Source organism: Cavia porcellus, unplaced genomic scaffold, assembly GCF_034190915.1.
Source record: "Cavia porcellus strain 051 isolate PalLab524CR breed Dunkin Hartley unplaced genomic scaffold, mCavPor4.1 scaffold_17, whole genome shotgun sequence".
Classification (NCBI taxonomy): domain Eukaryota; kingdom Metazoa; phylum Chordata; class Mammalia; order Rodentia; family Caviidae; genus Cavia; species Cavia porcellus.
In genome coordinates, this window is record NW_026947500.1 from 42,731,292 (window position 1) to 42,753,944 (window position 22,653).

A 22,653-nucleotide genomic window follows, 5' to 3' on the forward strand; every position below is an offset into this window, starting at 1 on the left:
TCACCTACCTTAATTACTATTTGAGAGAGAGGATTTTTTTCAAGCAGTCTTGTATTAGAGAACTATACTATTCCAGCTATTTTAATTTTTTCATAAGTTTAATAATTGCTTGATGTTTTGTCACTAACTGCCCTGTATACATACTCTCTGATCTTAAATTAGACATTCAAAGAAATGCTTAAGTGTGATGAGTTATAGCCATTTGAAAATCTATTTAAAAAGGTAGTAGGAAAAAATGCCCTATATTGTTGCCTATCTCTTCTGTCTTCTCTTCTCTCTCTCTCTCTCTCTCTCTCTCTCTCTCTCTCTCTCTCCTTAGTTTTCCCTGAGAATTATATAAAACAACACACGAAAAACATGGTATCACACATAAAGCCAATCTAATATTTAGAATATAAATACTGAGGGCCAGGGGTTTAGCTCAGCAGCACAAGCACCTGCCTGGTAAGTACGGGGTATGAGTTTGATTCCCAGTACACTCCCTAAAAAAGATATAGATATATACACCCTTAACAGTTCTGTATTTCAAAGTCAAAATTCTCAGTTACATTAACCTAGCCATTCTGCACATACACAGAAGGACATCAAATTTAACAGCATATTAAATAATACAAAACACAGTTGGGAAGCTTAACATTTGAAGTTACTGATTTTCAAATTGTCAGCTCTAACTACTTCATTAAGGAAATTTTTGGCCAAGGGGACCTTTACATTGTAATAGGTTATCAATGAAGGAACATGCAAGCCTAGCAGTATTATGAGAAGTACAAATGCCATCTGAGAGATGGCTATGTGAAATTAGACAGAAATTCACTTTTAGTCAGTGAAAACAACAAAGTCTCATTTCTCAGAAAAAGCCCTTTTTGTGCAAACAACAACAAAACGCCTGAATATTTGAATTATTATTCAGCTAGGATCAGGCATATTCTGTCTGCCTAGAAAAAGTACTTACCAATTTTGGGGACACTGGCTCTCCTTCAGCTCTCCAGCCCCCTATAACAGAAGGAGGGGAAAAAATGGAATTAGATCACAGATTTATGACATGTTTGTCAAAAGCTGAAAACTCAAAAAGATTTCTATCTGATTTTAAGAAAGAACTGAAACACAAGCCTCCAAATGGTAAAACACAAAAAGGAAAAAAAAGTTTTTAGAGCAAAGAAACAATGCAAGAGCAGGTAAATTTTGGTTTTATCATAGTTTTTCAAAACAAGGGAAGCGTATGATGGTGCACTTGCCAGCACTTGGGAGGCTGAGGCAGGAGGACTGCTCAGTTCAAGGCCAGCCTGGGCTGCATAGTGAGACCTTGTCTCAAAAAAAAAAAAAAAATCAAGAAAAGAGGGTACAATTGACACTTGAACAATGAGGGGAGGTATTGGGGGTGAGGAGTTTAATAAATACCCTACAAAGTCAACAATCGGAGTGTAACTTTTGACTCCTCAAAAACTTAAAACAGTGGATTCACACATTTTATACATTATCTGTGCTGTACAAAAGTATAGTGAAATGTGGGTGATAACTACAAGATAAGCAATTTGCTGGAGATGAACTGCTCACATGGAGATGATTAGCGTCACACAGTGTTTTCAGTGGATACCCGCAACACTTGAGCTCTCACACCGCACAGCAACAGGAGGTGCCTGGGAGATTACTCCAACAGGACAGTATGCACTACGGTGCATTTAATGCAGGCATCATTTAATACTGCCTCTTTATGTTTGTTTATATTTCTCTTGCCTGTAAATGGTTTCATGCTTTAACTTTTATACTAGCTATGTATATATTTAATGGTAACAAATGGTAACAAAATACTATTTACATATATCTTACATATTTGTGACATTTTTCTAAAAAATTTCAGTATTTTTTAAGGACACATAGTTCAACTGTTTTTCAAACTCTACAAATCTCAAAAAAAAAAAAAAAAAATCTGCATATAAGTAGACCTGGGCAGTTCAAACCCATGTTGTTCAAGGTTCAACTATAGTTGTTAGCTTTTCTGTTCTAAGAAATTCGGAAATGATATTCGCCACATCTAAGCAACATACAGCTATACCCTCATCTGCCACAATCTTCACTGTATATTGCTTTATATGACAAATTAAACTAGCATCAGCAGCCCATACTTTAGTCCATTTGAAAGGTCATTTTCCAACTAATCTTGATATGCATTTGTCTTATGTAAGGCTTTAAAATTCACAGCATTATATAATGCATAAAATAATAGATATGTATGCAAATAATTCTATAGTCAGAAATTTTAAAATCATTTACATCCCTAATAATACCTTACCATTTTAAATTGTAAACCACAGACACAAAAAGTCATTTTTTTTCTCTATGCCACATGTCTAATCAGTGAGAAAGCCAAAAAAAAAAATATATATATATATACATATATCAAGGTTTTGGTATCCTGAGCCAGTATCAGGAAACAAAAATTGGAACTTTGCCCCTAACATTTTAGCATTAAATTACTTAAAACTCCACATGTCATGCTCTGCAAATGTCTTCCCTACACTTTAAACATAGTATGTTTGTTGACTGATGTTACTTCAATTGTGTCCCATTTCCTCAGAGGATACTTCAAAGAATTTTCACATCACAAACATTATAAATCTTTAATCATGTACAGTCACATCAAACACATAGTAAATTAGTAAAAGGGCTCCAATTCATGCAGTTAGCATTCATTTACAAAATAAATTCACTGGGCATGATGGTGCACATCTATAATCCCAGCACATGAGAGGCTGAGGCAAGAGGATAGCTTGTGCTACACTGAGTTCAAGGCTGGCCTAAACTACACAGTGAGACTGTATCTCAAAAAAAAGAATTTCAATTTGATGTTCTATCCTACATTTTCTTTAGCACTAGTCTTTTTTAAAGTTATCAGTCCAACAAAACGACAATTTTAATCAACTAGAGTAGAATCATCCCCAACTAAAAGAAAAATCACACAAAGTTTATAGTGACACAATTATTAAGAGTAGATTCCTAACATTATAGTTACCTACAGGACTCTGTAACTCTTAAAAGATCCCTAAATACTGCAAGGCAACGGTAAATGTTAAATTAATGAACTGACTGAATGGACACTTACACTGTCTGTTTCGGGCTTCTCTTTTCTATTACAATGGACTTTCTTTTTTAGCTCTTTTAGGACAGGGATAATTCATTTGCACTTGTATCCCACAGCATTATTTGTTGTCTGAATGACTTCTACAACTATTTTTATCCATATTGTTGACTAGGAAGTAAATTTTTAAGTAAAGACTGATACATTGGACTAAACTAAGAATTTCTGTTCATCCAAAGTAAAACAAACAAAAACCAGTGAGAATGAAAAAGCAAATCAAAGAACAGAACTGGAGATGATAACTGTAATACACATAATCAACAAAGGCATATACCCAAAATTATAAATATGTAGAAACTCAAAGCGATCAGGATAGGATGGCATTTTAACTTCTATTTATACAGCATCTGAGAAAGTATGATCACATGAACTTTTCTCAAAAGTCATATTCAGTTTGGCAGCACAATGTACAGAGCTACTTTATCTCCAGGGTGTTAGCTCCAAAATCCTATAGCAGAGACAGTCTTCAACGAATGAAGCCACAAAACCATGAAACTGCTCAGAAAAGTGCTTATAGGGACTGCAGAAGGCATCCAGCAAAGTGGATCCTTCGAGGTTAAGTGACTTCGTCAAAGGTCACTCAGCTTCCAGTGGCTGGTGGCACAGCTAAGGGGAGAGCTTGTAGACCCTGAGTTTCCTCTGAGCCTTCACTTGCCCTTAAGTTACTCTTCAAAGAAACAAACTACAATAATCACGGGAAACACTTGTAGAAAAGCCTGCATACCAAGTTTTAAGGAAAAATCACTTTAAGCCATCTAGGGCAGGTTTTAAAATCTGAAATTCTTTATTGTTAAGGGATCTCCCATGAGTGGGCTTCAGAGAGGTCTCTTGCCAAAATGATACCAAACTCTGTATGTGTGAGCCCACATATAATGTTCCAGGGAAGATAGTTCACAGTTTTGATCAGATTTACAAAAAGGTCCAGATATACCAAAAGAGTAAATCATTTTTAAGACTATAAATTCTTTTTTTTTTTTTTTTTGAGTGGGGCCACTACTGAGAATGAATCCAGGGCCTTTACACTAAGCTAAAACTCTGACCCTTTTTTTTTTCTTTTCATTTTCCGAAACAGGATATTGCTAAGTTTTACAGGCAGGGCTCAAACATGCATTCCTCCTTCCTCAAACTTCCACGGTGCTGGAACTAAGGACTAGTGATTCTCAAACGCTGTGCCTGAATACCCAAAATGTTTTCTCTGAAGACTGATTAAATGGCTACCACTTGGAAACTTGATAAAAGAAAGGCTAGTATTTTATTTCCATAAGTTCATAAGGCAAGGTATATAAACAATTTCATATATAAACAGTAAGTATAAAATGCAAAGTTGATTTCTTCATTTTAAGTTGATTTAGAAGTCTACTTAATTTGCTTTTTACATATATTTCATACTTGTAACTAAGGCTGTTCAAAATTTTTATTTGCCAACAAATTTTAAATATAAATTTGTTCTTGAAAAATACATTCAAGAAAGTAAATTATAAATGAAATTTTTTCTTTTAGAGCTAAATGTTATTTTGCTAACATAACATCATATTTTTTGCAAACTGAAGACTGTTCACCTTTCCAAAACTTCACAGGTAGCTACTCTAATTAGAGCTGGCAAAGAAACAAATCATTTAGATTTCTGATATCGTTATTAAATTTAAGATACTATAAATACATAAAAATTAATAACCACTTCTCCAGCACTTTTGTAAGGTATCTAAAACCTTGCTATAAGAATCTATATTAAATAAACAAATTTTGCAAAGAAAAAGTTTTAACACTAGATCATTCTTAAATTAGGCTAAAATTTAATTCAGCCCACTAAAAAATTCAAACGGTTAAGTTTATAGCCTGTGCTCAATCATAAATTTTGATAAGGGACTAGAATAGCACAAATAATTGTCATTCAAAGACACTTTAAAATGTCACCTTCCCCAGAAGATTCAATCTCCTCTCTTCCCCTACTATACCAAGCTGACAATAGTCCAGTAACTAAGTTTTATATACAATAGCTTTACTGCTTTTTATCTGCCCTTCTTAATTTCCAATAGAAAATACTGTACAATAAATTTGAAAACACCAGTAAGTGGTTAGAAGGAAATGCAGGATCCCACTTAATGAGGTGAAGACCTTTAGGCCCAATGGCTTAACCATCTCTGGGGCCCCTCCCTCTGGCCCTCTCATGGACATGCCTCCAGCACTTCTTCCTTTAATCCCACAAAGCATCATCTACTTCCCAACTGTCATTACTGAATCATTTTGTTCCTATCTTTAAAAAAAATAAAAGAGCACCCACTTCAAAACGAAACAACTCCAGTGACACTATATCCTTCTCTAGCAATTGTTCCCATGTCCCCACTTACCACCAAGCCCCCACAAACAGTTAACCACACCTTCCATCTCTAGTTCTTCTCTATTTCCCTAGCCAGCCCGTTCCACCAGGGCTTCTGCCTCCCTCCACTCCTGTCAAGACCACCAATGACTGCCTTTTTGCTAAGGCACTAGTAGTCTCAGTCCGCACTACATTGTTCAAATATGACCTATTTGAGCATTCTTTCCTTTTTAAACTCTCTTCCTTCTACTGACCCTCAGGATACCACCCTCCAATTTCCCCCTAGCCTCTCTGGCACTCTTTCGCTCTTGCTGATGTCTCCTCACTTACAAGGTCTCAAGTGTTGAAGGACCAAGGCCCAGGTTTGGATCTCCTCCCCTAAGATCACATGCAGCCTGTGGCTATAAAAGGATCCATGTACTGGCAATCCCCAAATTTTTATCCCCAGCCCCAATTTTTCCCTAAACTCATATATCCAATGACCAACTCAACACTTGTCAAAGTGGTAGCTCAGGTTCTGGATGTCCAAAACTAAACTCCAGTCCACCTATCCCTAACCGCTTCCTCAGACTCAATCTCATCTCAATAAATGGTGAGCAATTTCCTACAGGCAAAAAATGCTGAGTCAGCACACCCTGCTCCATTACGCCCACATCTAATCCAAAGCTAGCCACGTTGCCTTTATCTTTAAAATACATTGATTTGACCATTTGTCTCAACCACACAAACACATGATTGGTTCAACTCATCAGCGTCTTCCATGTGTGTGTGTGTGTGTGTGTGTGTGTGTGTGTGTGTCTGTCTGTCTGTCTGTTTTGTACTGGGGATTAAGCACAAGACCTTTCCACTGACCTATATCCCACCCCCACCCCCAATTTTTAAAATTTTCAGACAGGATAAACACATGCACACACATGAACACATACACACAAATACACAGAGATAATGTGTTGCACAGGTTATTCTCAATCCTAAATCAAGATCACGAAGTTCAAAAAACATAGATTCATGAGCTCTCCTCTTAAAGATCTGAATTATAAGTTTCCTCAGAAGGTGCTGATGGGCAGCCATGATTAGGAACCACTGCCTGCCTTATAGTGCTCCACTTTCCTTTAGATCTAGGAGAGTGGGGCCTCAAATAGCCTAAAACTAGAATGACTATTTTAGATCGTAAGATCCACTCCTTCATTTCCGAAAGGAACATAAATTTAAGAAGACTAGCAAGGTATGGTGGTATAAGCCTGTAATCCTAGCACCTGGAAGGCTGAGACAAGGAGGATTGCTGTGAGGTCAAGGCCAGCCTGGGCTACATAGCAAAACCTTGTCTTAAAAGAGAAAAAAAGTCTAGAGGACTAGCTAATATCTATAAAAATAATGAAACAAAACTCAGTCTAAAGTCCAGATTGACAGCTCTCAACCTAGGAATTCTTTCATTAGACTGTATATAAATAAAAATAATAAAAATGCACAGTTCACAGACAGGTATAGTAATAGTGATCATTTCATACTTGACTAGTGATCAAAGTGTCAAAACTCTGAAATAGTGCATATTAACTTTTATATGATTGAAAAATGTGGGCCATACTAGCTGACAAAAGTCTTAGAGATTAGGGTAATGGTAGGAAAGCCTCTGAGTAAAAAAAAGAAAATTTTTATTAAGTCCCTTTACAGTATGTTCAAAACCCGTTAAAATCATTTATTTTGTGGCTAAAATAATTTCTTTTGAGTAATAGCAGAAATAAACAAAAAAATAAATCTTACTTCATCACGCAATAAAGTACAAAAACCTTTATTCACAGGCTTCTGCAGTTTACAGGAGTGTATGTTTTGAGTCTAATCAGAATGAAAACTTAATTACAGATCAGACTCAGTAAAACACTCCATATCCCAAGACAACTCAAACTCTGATCCTAATACTCAGTTAACTTTAAGACCAAAACTCTTGTCATCGTTATCATCATCACCAACAACAACAACAAAAACTCAGTATCCACAAGGCATCATGAGTCTGGGCTTACGCTGGTGTATAGGGATTTAAGCAAGTGTCTCCGACTAACACTACTGGGAGTTCAGAGCGCAAACCCTACGCACTGAGGAGGAGGACAATGCCCAGCACTGTGTTTGTGAAAACCCCTTCCTCTACATCAACTGCAACTCCTGGGGCTTCTTCTCTCAGAAATGGGATAAGAGACCCAAATTCCTATGTCTTTAGACCACAAAGACACTAAGGAAGGTCACTGATAAACACCAGATTTAAAAATATACAAGAAAAAGAGAAACTAAAAAAACTAACAAAATTTAATAAAATAACATCAACATGTACAAAGGAAAATAGTGAATTCCTACAGGTAAAATATCTGACATAAAAATAAATTCAACAGGATTAAAACAATCAAATTTTTACAAGTTAAAACACAATAAACACAAGTACAGCCGGCAGCTTATCCAAAGAAACACACACACACACACACACACACACACACAAACTCTTCTCCTGCTGGAGCTCGACTAAGTATACTACAATCTTTGCTTTTAAACATAAGCAAACTCCTGCTGCACTGATAGCCAAGAAAAATCAGAGTACTTCCAGACAAATGGATAATGATCACAAGCTGCCAAGGACAACCAAAACTAACTAAATAAAAATCATAGCACCTTATTGTGTTCCATCCTGCATCCCCCTCAATATAGCACTGCTGTATTCACCAGGCTGGAAAATGAGCAGGTGCCTTTCAGGCTATGGAAAAATTAGTTACACACACACACACACACACACACACACACCCTAAACACAAACACAAAGGGAATGATATTCTTTCAGTTGAAGGGGCAATAGAAATGCAAGGCTTGGCTACAGGCCTAAAAAACCTAGAGTAGGCCTTGCCGCTGAAGTAAAGAAAAAGCCAAGGTTTATCCCAAATCCACATTTCAAAGACTAAAAGAATGAACAGTTATTTTAGTTAAAAGGCTTTGGCAACACTCCACTTCTTAAAAGGGAAAGAGAAATGAAGATTTTCTGTTTCCATCCCCAAAGAAAATCAGAATCTTTTTCTCCCTGATTACACAGGTTTAGCAACACAAATAAAGAACCCTGACTTAAGGCCTAAACACGAAAAATGGTTCCGTGAAATTTACACTATCAAAAAAAAAGGTCCTCCAACATATGGATTCTTTATCATCACTGCTATCATTAATGAACATTTACCTTTTTAATCTTAAACTGAAACAACTACAATAATGTTGGGAATTTTAACTTCTGAAACAAAAACCACAAAAAAGAAATCTGAAGCATGAAGCCTCAATTATGCTGGCAAGTAAGAGGTCTTAAAACTTGAAAGTGAAAGCAATACAGACCTCAAAAAGAAGTTGTTTGCATTAAGATATTAATGCTAGCCTTTAAAACCAAAAATATGTTCTGTCATAGAAGCTGAAATCAGGGCTTCCATTAACCTTGTTTAAAAAAAAAATCCCATGAGCATGGATTTTTTTCCCTAAGTCTCTTCATCAGAGCAGCATGGGGTCCCACTAGGCACCCTATTTTACTTCCACCTTATAAATAACGTTAGCTATTCGCTATTTCCATGGAAACCAAGTACAGAGAAACCCACTTAAATGAATACCGGTTAAAGGAATAAGTTTTATTTTAGAAAGGTTTCACCACTCTAGACAATTCTACTAAGGAATACTACAAAGTCCTCTTAACTATAATTTCTATAAATGTATCTTTTGTGCAACGGGAGCTTATTAAAGGTCCTGTTAAGTAAGTATGCTCCTTGCACTAAATACAGCAAACAACATGGCAACATTAAAGATACAATTCCACTGCAGTGCACAGGGGTTTCCATGCACAACTTCCACTGACTAGACTTCTTCATGCATTGGGGTGGAATAATTATCCCTATGGGTCTAATTTAAACTAATAAAACCAAAGAAATTCAGAAATAAGGCTACCGTCACCTTGTTGCGACTAGTAATGAGCAGGCCCCCACAACTGCAGGAACCTGCATAACATAACTTACCGGTCCAAAGAGGAGTAGAAGAAGGAGCACATCACTTCTGCTCCTAACCCTCATTACTAGGTCAAAAGTTAGCAGGCAGTCCAAATTCCCTGTTCAACAAACTATTTTACAAGTTATAACATGTGTTTCTGAATACATATAATTTGGGTTAAATAGAATGTGCACTAGGACACAAGTACATACTAAGTACAAAACAAGAGCCAGTGATTTACAGCCCCGTCACATGCACTCTGCGTGTGCTAAAAATGAGCATTACCGGTCTCCTGTAAGAAAAGTCACAGATAGGCAACGCGTACAAAAAATACAACTTGTTTTTAAGAACATTACGTTGAAAAACTAGTAATTTCTAAAGACAGATCAGGTAAGAAAAGAATCTCTCCTGGAGCTAGTTCATTAAATTAATGGTGGGCCAGACATAGTCAATAAGCTAAAGGATAAATGAAAACCTTACTATCCTAAAAGGGACCATCAGTTTAGATTTGCAATGTATACAAGAAGTTAACACTCTCGTATACACTTTTCCTTTCAATATATCAATGCATCTATTTGTACTGTGTGTTTGAAAACAAAATTATTTTCTTAGTATGTTATACACACTATAGGGAAAGACTGCCAACATGCTAATAACTATCGAAATTGGGTAAAAGGTACATGAGGTTTGTATATTACCCACTCTATTTTTGTGTGTATTTAAATTTCCATAAAAAGACATTTATTAAAATTTTAAGAAGTTAAGGCTCTAGCCGGATGTGGTGACAAATGTCTATAATCTCAGCACTTGGGAGGCTGAGGCAAAAGGACTGTCATAGGTTGAAGGCCAGGGTGGGCTACACAGTGAATACAAGGTCAGCCTGCAATTGCACAGTGAGACTGTCAGGGAGGGAGGGAAGGAAGGAAAAGAAAGAGAAAGAAGAAAGAGGAAAGGAAAGGAAAGCAAAAGGGAAATGAAAGAAGGAAGGAAGGAAGGAGGGAAGGGAAGGGAAGGGAAGGGAAGGGAAGGGAAGGGAAGGGAAGGGAAAGGGAGAAAATCAGTTAATCCCAAATGTTTTTCTTCACATATAATCAAACAAAGGATGAAAAGTCTGGTATAGAGCTTAGAAACTACTGAATTTAAATCCAATAGTTATTAACTCAACACATAACCACAATTTCAAAGTTTCTTACCAAACAATCACGGGAATCTGGAAAGGAAACGTTCTGCTATTTTGCAACTATCTACTAATCAAAGTTTAAAAAGAGCAATACATAACTGGGCATGGTGGAACATGCCTGTAATCCCAGCACTCAGGAAACTGAAGCAGGAGGACTGTCCATGAGTTTGAAACCTGCCTGGGATCCATACTGAGTCCAAGGCCAGCCTGAACTATATAGCAAGACCCTGTCTCAAAAAGCCAAAAAAGCTAAGTATGTAATAACAAGGCCTACTATCCTTCATTTGACAAACCAAAGGAAGAAATTCTAGCCTTCTCCATTAAAAAATACTTTTGGAATGAGCAACATCAAAATGTCCATTTTCTTCTCTCATTAGGATTACAGACAGCAATCTAGTTAAGTTAAAGCTTATCTTAGTTAAGTAAGTCTTTATGCCTCTCATGTACTCTATCAGAAAATGCAGCAACTTCTTAGGTGAAAACAACTTCTATTCTCTCTTTTAGTCCAGACATAAAACATTTCACAAATATTCAGTTACTTTGCAAGTGACTTTAAGCTATCTTACCAAATCCTGGCTGATGGTCTGAAACTGGGGATAATAATTACAATGGTGTTTCTTTTTCTTTCTTTCTTTTTTTTTTTTTTTTTTTGTGGTACTGGGGATCAAACTCATAGCCTTGCGCCAGCCAGGCAGGTGCTTACACCACTGAGCTAAATCCCCAGCCCTACAATGGTGTTTCTAAGACACAGATATAAAATGGTGGCGGCTTTGGAGGGAGTGATGAACAGAAGGTAGGAGAGAGTACATGAACAAAAGAGACAGAGCTCAGAACAGCGGGGAGAAAGGCTGCAATGCAGGGGATGAGCGATCAAAGGCAGCATCTCTCCTTAAGTACCTAGTGCACAGGACAGGATCCCACAATAGCACCTTTTACAAATTGAGCTGGATTAAACTGATTTTCAAAACTGTTTTCTATTTTTGGTTTTTTGGTACCAGGGATTGAACTCATGACCTTATGCTTGCCAGGTAAGTACTTAACGCCACTGAGCTAAATCCCCAGTCCCTAATTTTTTTTTTTTTTAAGACAAGGTCTCGTGGTGAGGATTTAGCTCAGCAGCATAAGCACCTACCTGGCAAATGTGAGATGGTAAGCTCGATCCCTGGTACAAAAAAAAAAAAAAAGAAAAGATAAGGTCTTGCTACGTAGTTCAGGCTGGCCTTGAACTCACCATATAGCCCAGGCTGGCTTCAAACTTGTGATCCTCCTGACTCATCCTCCCAAGTGACAGGAATATAGGTGTATGTCACCACACATGGTTCAAAACTATTAATTCTTGGGGCTGGGGATTTAGCTCAGCGGCATAAGCGCCTGCCTTGTATCCACATGGTCATGACTTTGATTCCCAGTACCGATAAAAACAAAAAAAAAACTATTAATTCTTTAAGTCAACCACAAAGATTTGTAGGTTTATTTCTAACCTATATATTTACTAAAATGAAATACACTTCTAAAATTTCTTTAATTCCATTCAACCAATTGAAGCAAATTTTCGAGATCCTTCATGTAGCTAAACTAAACTGAAAACCACACAGGACTAGGGGTACAGCTCGGTGGTAAGAGTGCCTCCAAGGGGGCCTGGGGATTTAGCTCAGCGGCATAAGCACCTGCCTTGCAAGCAGGCAGTCGTGAGTTCAATCCCTGGTACCGATAAAAAAGAAAAAGACAAAACAAAAAACAAACAAACAAAAAAAAAACAGTGCCTCCCAGACACGTGCAAGACTTGAGTTCTAGCCCCAGCACTGCGACACACAAAACATTTAGTATCACACGTAAGCTCATTTTAGAACCTTACAACTTTACTTCTTGGCCATTCTACCTATTGAAAAATAACATTACAATTTTTAATTGAAAAAAAAAATCCTACGCTGTCTAGTAAGTTATTGCTTAATTTTTAAAATATGTGTTGATCTGAAGCACAGCCCTTATTCAAAACAAAACTTTCCAAAATTTCTGTTCACAAAGCTACAATACTGTTATATGAACAGATAAAATAAAATATAGTAAATACTCCTTTCGCCTACTTATTTGAGGTTAAATAACACACAATTTGTCAGAGCCACGGGTCTGACCAGCTGATAGCACTTCAGACTTCTAAAACCTAATCTACCTCAGACTTGACCCTAAGCAACTTACTTACAAACTACCTCAGTATCTTGGACTGGTCTCATCAGTGGCTAGGGGTAAAAACAGTTTATGTCATAGACAGTTTTAATAAATACAAAGTATCCTGAAATTTTTTAAAAGTCTCTGTTGAAAGTAACATATGCCCATGTATTTTCTATTTCTCCCAGAAATACTTACAGATAAGAACTCATTAGATGCACTTACTCACCTTGGCATGGGAGAGGGAACTTTCCAACTAAATTGTTCTTTATTTGCTCTTTCCCCATAAACTTTTAGTGGGACTGTAACAAAAACAATCACGATGATAAGCGCAGGTCTTGTTTACTGGTATCTTAAGAGTTCCTTATTTTATCTTCATGGAAACCCTGGGAGGCTGCTATTATCATCCCTCTATCACAGATGAAGACACTGAGTCAGTGGTCGGCACGTGGTACAACCCAGAAGGAAGCTGAAACACCTACTCTAAGGTCCCACATTCAACTTTTAAGTGGTTATACCAAATTTCCAACCCAGGGCTCAAGACCACAAAACACAAGCTCTTTTCCCAGTGGGATTTTTCTCAGTCCTTGAGAAGGGAAGAAAAGAGCACAGAACTAAGATTAAGTACCAATTTTTTTTTTTTTTTTTGATACTAGAGATTTAACGTAGGGCCTCTGCACTGACTTCCTCCTCCAGCCACTTTTTAACTATGTTTTTATTTTCACACAGTGCCACACAACACAGCTGAACTGCTGAGGCTGGGCTCAAACTTGCAGTCCTCACATTCAAGTAATGGATTACAGGCATGCCCAACCACAGCCTGCCAAGTACCATTTATTTACTATTTGCTATGTGTCCAACACTTCTTCTAGTGTCTACATTAACTTATTTATTTCTCATAACAACCTAAGAGCACAGTACTATTATTTATTCACATTTTACAGATGAAGAAACTGAGACAGAGACACAGCGGGTCAACTGATTTGGCCACAGTCACAGAGCTAATCCATGGCACAGAGCCTGGCTGTAGCACTGATATGCTTAATCACTGTACTCTATGCCACGCTAAAAACTTTCCTTCCAGTGAATTACATGAACACAAAACTTTTAACATTTCACCGAATTATTAAATTACAGACTTAGATTGAGAGAAAACTAGTAGTGCTTTTCAAAACATGCACACCAGACTTCTTTACAGGCACACAGGATATGTCCCCGGTGATTAGATCACTGCACTGCTCGGAAGCGGCACGCTATAAATCTGGTTAAAAGCCCCCAGCCCACCTCTATCCACACTCAGATCCACGCTAACCACGCACTGCAAGAATCGGGCAATTCAAGAGATGTCCCAGTGCAATCTTCTATAAAATGAATGTCACTCCAGAAATATCCAGTGGCGTATAGTAACCTTCCATCACCCCTTCTTTTTTCCAACTGCCATAAAAAACACCAAAAAGGAATGAATGAGTCTAAGCTACTTAAAAATCATAACAAATGTCCAACGGTAACTACAAATTTAAATGAGGAAAAAAAAAATAAATGCAAACTTCTTATAATTTTGTAACTTGTCCAAATCCTACATTTAAAAAGCACTAGGCCTCTTTGAAAGACTCAATTCTTAGATTAGCTTCTTATTATACATGTGCCTTGAAAGGTTTGGAGGGGTCCATTTTCGATACAGTTTCTAAATATCCTAATATGGATATTTAAAGCAAAAGTCATTACAGCTGTATTACAAATTAATGGGCTTCTCACCCTAATATCTACCATTATGACAATGTACTTAATTACACGAATAAAAACATTAAGCATGAATTTACTATGTGCACACTAACGTGTAATATACACAGAAAATAAATGTACAGAACAGGACTGGACCCAGAGGTAGTACTAAGAACTTGACACAGTGAAAACAGGAACTACTGCGGCTCCCTCCATTGACATCGTAAAGTTGCCACATTTTCTGGGCTCTCTTTTGAATTAATGTGGCATCTGTTCCAAGTACAGCATGCTAACATTTTACTAAAAGATATTTTCATTCTACATTTGTATCTGGTTTGCTTTTTATTTGAACTCCTGTTTTATTTCAGTGGTCATTATTTCTTTATACCAAGTTGTCAATTTGGCATTCCTAATCTATCTCCCAAGCACAAAAAAGGTGGGGAGGAACCATCAGCTGACAACCCTCTAGCAGCAATAATTACAAAATATTTTGCATATAGATTAAATAAAGAAAATAAACAGTACAAAGATTTTTGTAGGCTTTTTAGTATCAAGTTCTGATAAGTTAACAACAGCATCTGTTCCTTTCAGAAAAGGAATTCTGCTCTGAGGTGTTGGGGGTGGGGAAAGTAAACAAACACTAAATAGAAAAATCCAAGTTAAAAAGTTTGGTCTCCCCAAAAGGATGATTTCAATAATCTACACATACCCAAGCCTAGCGAGTGATAACTGTTTTTCAAGAAATCCTCAAAAATGCTGCAGCAACAAGCTAAACACAACCATTTGTACTTAACATGCATGCTGCATACTCCACAGTGTTACGTCACATCAGGCACAGAGAAGCCGCTTACCAAGCTATCCTGCGTTCTATAAACTGCCCAACAACAACAAAAAAGACACTGCCATTTCTCTGGGAGAAGCTAGCAGGGTAGGCAGCCTCTCCCCTTTGGTCAACTCTGAAGAAACAAATAAGGCTTCTATTTCAGTCCTTTAGGCTCACCTCTCCCAAGGCCTTTACTCTCAATCTTTCAGCCTTGTACAGAAAGGCTGTTTCTTTAAAACCGGAAAGCTACAATAGATCACTCCATTGAAAAGCCCCACACCTTCTCCAACTGCCCTCCAGCTGTCCCCAAGTCTGCCTCTTCTACAGAAATAAAGGTCTTTCTGGAGCAATGGTCTCCAGGTTGGGGGTGGGTACCCTCTAGGGGAGACTCAAGAAGAAATTACTGCAACTTACATTTTAACATTTCAACCTTTTAAAAATCTTAACTTCCCTGTCTGGATAACATATATAACATATATAAAATACAGCCACGTGTGGTGGCACACACCTGTAATCCCTGCACTCAGGAGGCTGAGGCAAGAGGATCACTGTGAGTTCAAGACCAGCCTGGGCTATGAAGTGAGTTCAAGGCCAGCCTAAACTGCATAGCGAGACGCTGTCTCAAAAAGCCAAAAAAGAAAAAAAAAAAAAAAACTATATATATGTACATACACATACACACACACCCTAATTCACACTGTTATACACTTACTGCTGATCATAATTTTAAAAAGGTTGGAAACTACAAGTCAAGATGATCAAGACTAGAATTTAAGTTTGTGAAATTAGGCTCCGCCTGCCCTTAACTTACACAAATTCTTTCCCCTGCCTCAGTTTCACCATCCATGATATTAACTGAGCTCTTGTACACTTGTAAAACTATTAGGAGGAAGACTAAAGTACTCAGTAACACATGGTCTGAGCTACTCAAAATGAACATTTAAGGGCTTGGGAATTTAGCTCAGCGGCATAAGCGCCTGCCTTGCAAGTAGGCAGTCGTGAGTTCGATCCCTGGTACCGGTAAAAAGGAAAAAGACAAAAAAAAAAGAACAGAACATTTACGAATGCTACCAATGAGAAATACTCTTAAACTTAGCTTGTAAAAACAGTGGCTCTGGGGGCGGGGGATTTAGCTCAGCGGCATAAGTGCCTGTCTTGCAAGCAGGCAGTCGTGAGTTTGATTCCCGGTACCGATAAAAAGAAAAAAGACCAAAAAAAAAAAAAAAAAAAAAAAAACCAGTGGCTCTGCGAAGCTTTAATACTGCTTGCTACACCCCGTCAGATCAAATTCTTAGAATTTTAAGACAAGCCTTTAGCACTTAATTGAATGTTGGTCTAAAGAAGTAAAGTACCACAAAGGCAAGGAATATATTTTAGGATTAGAAAGGCTTTTTTAAACTATCAAAATGAAAAACTTTTTATTACCTATTTAATGAAAGTTTTCCATTTAAATATTACAAAGATGAATTGTAATAATCTTAGCAACAAGTTAAAATTCTCAAGCCAAAATCAAAATGAACAGCACTCCAAACTTTACTTTTTAAAATGATTTTAGTATAACACTGGGTTATTAGCATAGCATTCAGCAGCAGTTGAGTAAACAGGGCCAGGTGACAGACGTGAGGTCAGCCAATACCCCTCATGAAGATGTGAGGACCAGGACTAATTCCTAAGCGAGGTCTCTACACCAAGTAAGCAGTGCAGGTTTGAGTTTCTATTAACTAAAATGTTTTGAGTATTAGCTTGGTATTAAAACTCTATTTTGTAAATGTTGAATGACTGCTTCTTAACAAGCAAGGAGACCACTGGTTTAAAAGAAAGTCATCTTTAAAACACAACTGTTCTCTTTATAAGTAGCTACCAAAATAAACTAGTTGAATTCTGAAATGATGCCTCTTAAATTGCTTGTACAGAATAGAAAACAGTGTAGTTACTTTAAATTGGCTAACATTTTTTAAAAGTTTCAACAGTGACAATGATCATTAGCTAAGGCAAGAGACATAGCAGAACTTAAAACGTTTTTTGCTCCACAGGTATTATATAGCGTTTTCAATGATGGAAACAGCCCACAATAGTCATCTGAAAAAAGTAAACTTTGGGGTCAGGGAAGTACTCAGCAGCACAAGTGTCTGCCGGGCAAGCACAAAGTTATGATCCCTGATACCAAAAAAAAGTAAATTTTAAGACAGTATTGTAGTATAATTCCACTCACTTTCTTAAAAGTGCATGTATCAAAAATATATAAATGAATAGAAAAAGATTAAAAGCAGGATGAATGGTATAACTTTAATTTACTACTTTACACGTATCTATATTGCTAGAATGATTTCATAACCCAGATATATAAACTTGTATAGTGTTTCTTAAAAGAAAGGACACTTCTTTAACTCTAAAATACTGTTAGGCTAGGTGAGGTAATATACCTATAATCCCAGACTCTGGGAGGCTGAGGCAGGAGGATCACAAATTTAAACTCAATCCCGGACAATCCTCAATCCTAGTAACTCAGCAAGACCCTGCCTTAAAATAAAAAATTTAAAATGGGTGGGGATACAGTTCAGTGCAAAGGTACTCAATTCCCAACACTGCCACCAAAACAAAACCATTACATAAAGACTGAATGTAAGCTATTTGGGCCTATTAAGAATATTTATGGGGCTGGAGGTTTAGCTCAGCGGCATAAGCGCCTGCCTGCCTTGGAAGCAGGCAGTCGTGAGTTCGATCCCCAGTACCGATAAAAAGGAAAAAGACAAAAAAAAAAAAAGAATATTTATGAAATTATCTATCACACTAAAGTACCCAAACTCCAGTTTTTAAGAAATAGTTATTAGACCCAATTCGATGCTAGTATTGTCCTTGGCAGTGACACACAATGAGGATGAAAACAGGCACTGTCCCAAATGCCTTCATTTCCATTCCATCACAATACTTACTATTTTAAAATAGGTGATCTAACTCAACCAAAATCAACATGAAACAATCTCAAAATGATACATCGTAACTGTGGTCATTTCAGTAAACTGAAAACTTCTTCAGTAATTCACTTTTTAGGTTGAGATGGGAATTACACAGTTTGTACAGCATTATAGACACTTAAAAGCAGGGAATCAGGAACTACACCTGGGCTTGAATCCAGGTTGTACCATTTACTACCTATGTGATCCCAGAGAAACCTCCATTTCCTTACCTGTAAAATGAGGTAGAATAATAATAGTCAACTCTCAGAATATCGCCATGAGGATTAAACAAGATCTTATAAAGGCTTAGCATTTATACAATGATAAACTAGGGTTTATTAACAGCAGACAACTCTCAAATATAAAAACTGTTCACAGGCTGCCATTTAATTTGTCATTTTAAAAAACAATTATTTTTTTGATGTAAACTTGTATATAGACACATAAAAATATAGCTGTATATAAACACATAAAAATATAGTTCAATATAAAAGTCCGTGATTAAAAAAAACTTCTGAATGAGGGGGCTGGGGATTTAGCTCAGCGGCATAAGCACCTGCCCTGCAAGCAGGCAGTCGTGAGTTCGATCCCCGGTACCGATAAAAAAGGAAAAAGACAAAAAAAAACTTCTGACTGCATCAGTCATTTATAGTATTTATATTTTACACAAATGTATCAGTATACATTGTCAAGAACAAGCTACTGTATAAACATGTCTAAACACTTCCTTCTAAGGACTTCTCCATTGGAGGCATGGTGGACCCCTAATTATTTGGTTCATTTTTCTTCTAACTCAGATATTTAAAACCTTATCAATATTAGTACTATTAATATGACATAGACAAATAAATTCAAGATTTATTATCTGGGCTGGCAATACAGCTCAGTGGTAAAGCACCTGTATAGCATGCACAGGGTTTGATCCCCAGCAATGCAATCAATAAGGTTTACATATACTACTTTAGTCTAATGAAGTACATTCAAGAGTATTAGGTAATCCTTTTCACAGCATAATGAAGCAAGCCCTTATTTATTTCTCACTTGGAATACTAAATCCCAAAAAAACTGAATTTTCATCTAAGTGACAGAACTAGATATAAAGCCAGGTCTTTAATATCATCACAGCTGTCTGATTTATACTAGCCTAAGACATTTTTATTAAAAGGGGAGAGTAGTGGTATATATCTATAATCCCAGCAATTGGGAGACTGAGGCAGAAGGATCACTATGAGTTCAAGGCCAGCCTAGGTTACATAGTGAGTTCAAGGACAATTTAAACTGCATAGTGAGACCCTGTCACAAAATAAAACAAAACAAAACAATCTAGGTATATCACAGGTATGCCCAGAGTGAGTATGCATGACTGCAAAATTCTACTTTCTTTATTTTCAACTTTAGTATTTCATGAATTGTGAGTAAATATATTAATAAAATATACAGACAGAATTCAGTCAAACCTGATTACTTTCAGTATTGGACACTTCATATCAAAAAGACCACTTTTCTCGTTACATTGAGCTCTTTGTATTTAACTTCTTTATAATAGCTGAATATATTTCATTTTACTATTAGGTTTTGAAAGGTCAAATCCACTTAAAATAAATAAAACAATTTATAGTATAGAAGTATATCAGACAGACCAGATTCCTTAAATTCTCTAAAGATACCATTAAAGTCTAATCCATATAAGAATAAATTGCGAATCACAATTATGAAGGAGAAAAGGGTTAGTATTATTTATTATTACAGTAAATTGACTTTAGTAAACAAGTACTTAAATAAATACTACCAAGGCACAGTTTTCTTAAGTAAACATAGCAGCCATCAGCAAATAATATTCAAAGAATATTCAACAATTCCACATTAGGGAAAAAGCCAGAGTAGATACTAGCCAAGTAGGTTAAGAAACACAATTCTCTAATTCTGTCTACATTCACACTAAGGTACATACATAGCAGCTCAAGCTTTTATTTTTCAATATTCTTGGGCATCCCTTCTCTATCTCAAACAGCTAAAGAGATCAATTATACAAATAAAAACATCCTGAAAGTTTAAGAGTCCAAAAAAGAACAGCAGCCTAAAAGAAATAAATAATTTAAGGACCTAGGACTTTTCTGAACCTAACATTTTAAACACAACCCAGATTACAAATTATGTTTTCATTCTGGGGCTGCTCACTGACATCGATACTGTAAACTGTAGTAATAGGTAGATACTTCTAAACATAACATGAGTTTCCAGAGTTAAATATACTGTGACACAGCAGCATTCCTGCTGAATCTTATTTTTATTAATCAACTAGTTTGGATATTCTATCAGTGCAAACACCATGAATAAAGATACTTTCATTATCTTGAACTTTCTGAAATCAACACAGACATGGTACAATGGCCACAAATACTGGATGGGCAACTGAATCCTGGTCAAAATTCTGTACTGGCTTGTATCATTTTGGGCATGTGTCACTTAGATTGCCATGTCATTACTATAAGCCAAAAATCTCAAGGTCTTATTAAAGCAGCCTGAACTTCCAGTCAAATTATAATTTTAAAAAAAGGAAAAAATGTAAAGAATGCTATTTTATGTAACAACTACTAATACTGCTACTAATTCTAAAAATTTATAGACCTCTTACTACATGCCAAGCACTGTGCTAAAACTTGTCATAAATTTGAAGACTTCATCTAAAACACTATAGTTAAGAATCCTCAAAAGAAATTTTAAAACTTTTAAAAATCAAAATGAAAACAAATTATTGCAAGAAATCTTAGCTTTTCCTCTGTCTTTTAGACTACATCTCTGAGTAGCAAATTTATACCAACACTTGTTTTCAAGAATTTGCTTCCAGAGCCAAGGACGTAAGCATGAGGTCTGGGTTCAACTCCCGGAACCTTCGCCCTACCCAAAAAATCTGTCTTCCAACTAGAAGGTACAGACATTCAACATGTTGGTGACTATCACAGAAGGAAAAAAAAAAAAAAATCACACACATAACTCTGAACTAAAACACTGATACCAAAAAGAGTAAGTTTCATCCAACTTTAACTCCTGAGTAACCCTCCTTTCAGGAGGAAAGAGGGAGAAGGAAGAACAGTATATTTGTCAGACCTGACAACTGGAGACTTCTGATGCCCACACTAGCAAGGAATAATTACAAAGTGAACTATTTAACCACACACACAAAAACTGCTTATAATTTCTAAGTCAAATTTATATATATATATATATATATATATATATATGTATTATTTTACATGTAAATCTTACAGTATATAGCAGATAGAAAACACAAATTACCAAAAACTAAAGCACTGCATTGCTTCTGAGCACTTGTTTTAGAATTCCAGCAGCATAATAATCGTGATATTATTAATCAAACTTTTGTTAGCACAAAGTTCTCAGAGGACAGGAAAGCTGTGTATAAAATGGAGTAGACAAGAAGGAAGGGTTCCCGGTGCTGTTGAAATCAACTACAGGCCCCAGCATGCAGTGCTCTAACCTGAAGTTCAGCAAAAAGTGCAATGCATCCTGGGATTTGTAGTAAGTAAAACACTTCATCACAGCAAGTTCCAAGAAAGTCTGAACTATGTAACACAATTTGACTAGATTTTACTATCCAGATCTAGTCAAATTTAAATATAATGTGTTTGTTCTCTGCTCTGGCCCACAGTTGCTCCAGCACACACTGGAAAACGTATTAATTAATAGCATTTTCACATTAGAAAAACTTTATAAGATAGGATGATAAAAATACCTTAAAATCAAAAACATTTGATATGACTGAACTATAATTTTTCACATTTTTTAAGTTTAGTTGTATCAATTTTAACACTGTATTCTCCTTCTCCACCCCCAAAAAACTTTTGTCTCACCAGGTCCTTTTAACACATAATCAACATATATTTTATCATTCCTCTTGATGAAAATTCTCACAAGCAAATATTTCTCATTCTCTATTACTGCTCACTAGGAAATATGTCCTTATAGTAATACATACATACACCAGCACAGAAAAAAAAACTCTCAAGATTCTCCTCAGTCAAATTCTTCCTCAGTATTTATAGACTTCACTCTTCAAGGTTAATTACACACACACACACACACACACACACACACATACACACACTCACTCTCTCTCTCTCTCTCTCTCTCTCTCTCTCTCTCTCTCTCTCTCTCTGGAAAGAACACTTACAGAAAAAATTTTCCATCTACAGGCCCCATTCTCTCATTCAGTAATCTCCTCTGGAAACACAAAAAAGATTTTTAAGCTATTAATAACATGTCCAAACCCGAGCTGATAAGTTGGAGCTGTAATTTATGTACACCCAGGTCCTACACACACCCCTGTTTTCTTCAAGACTC

At 36.4% G+C, this 22,653-nt stretch overlaps 1 protein-coding gene across 25 annotated transcripts in view; it reads right to left on the reverse strand.

Annotated features, from left to right (window-relative positions):
* Window positions 1-22,653, reverse strand: part of Phf21a (PHD finger protein 21A) — a 182,664-nt gene that overhangs the window by 153,196 nt on the left and 6,815 nt on the right. For 22 of the 25 annotated variants that reach the window (XM_013147444.3, XM_013147439.3, XM_063227828.1 and 19 more), the window contains one exon: window positions 953-993. The gene's annotated coding sequence lies outside the window, so the exon portion shown is untranslated. Of the gene's footprint in view, window positions 1-952; window positions 994-13,018; window positions 13,092-22,653 lie in introns of those variants that run through there. The other 3 variants (XM_063227829.1, XM_063227824.1, XM_063227826.1) reach the window with 1 other exon arrangement.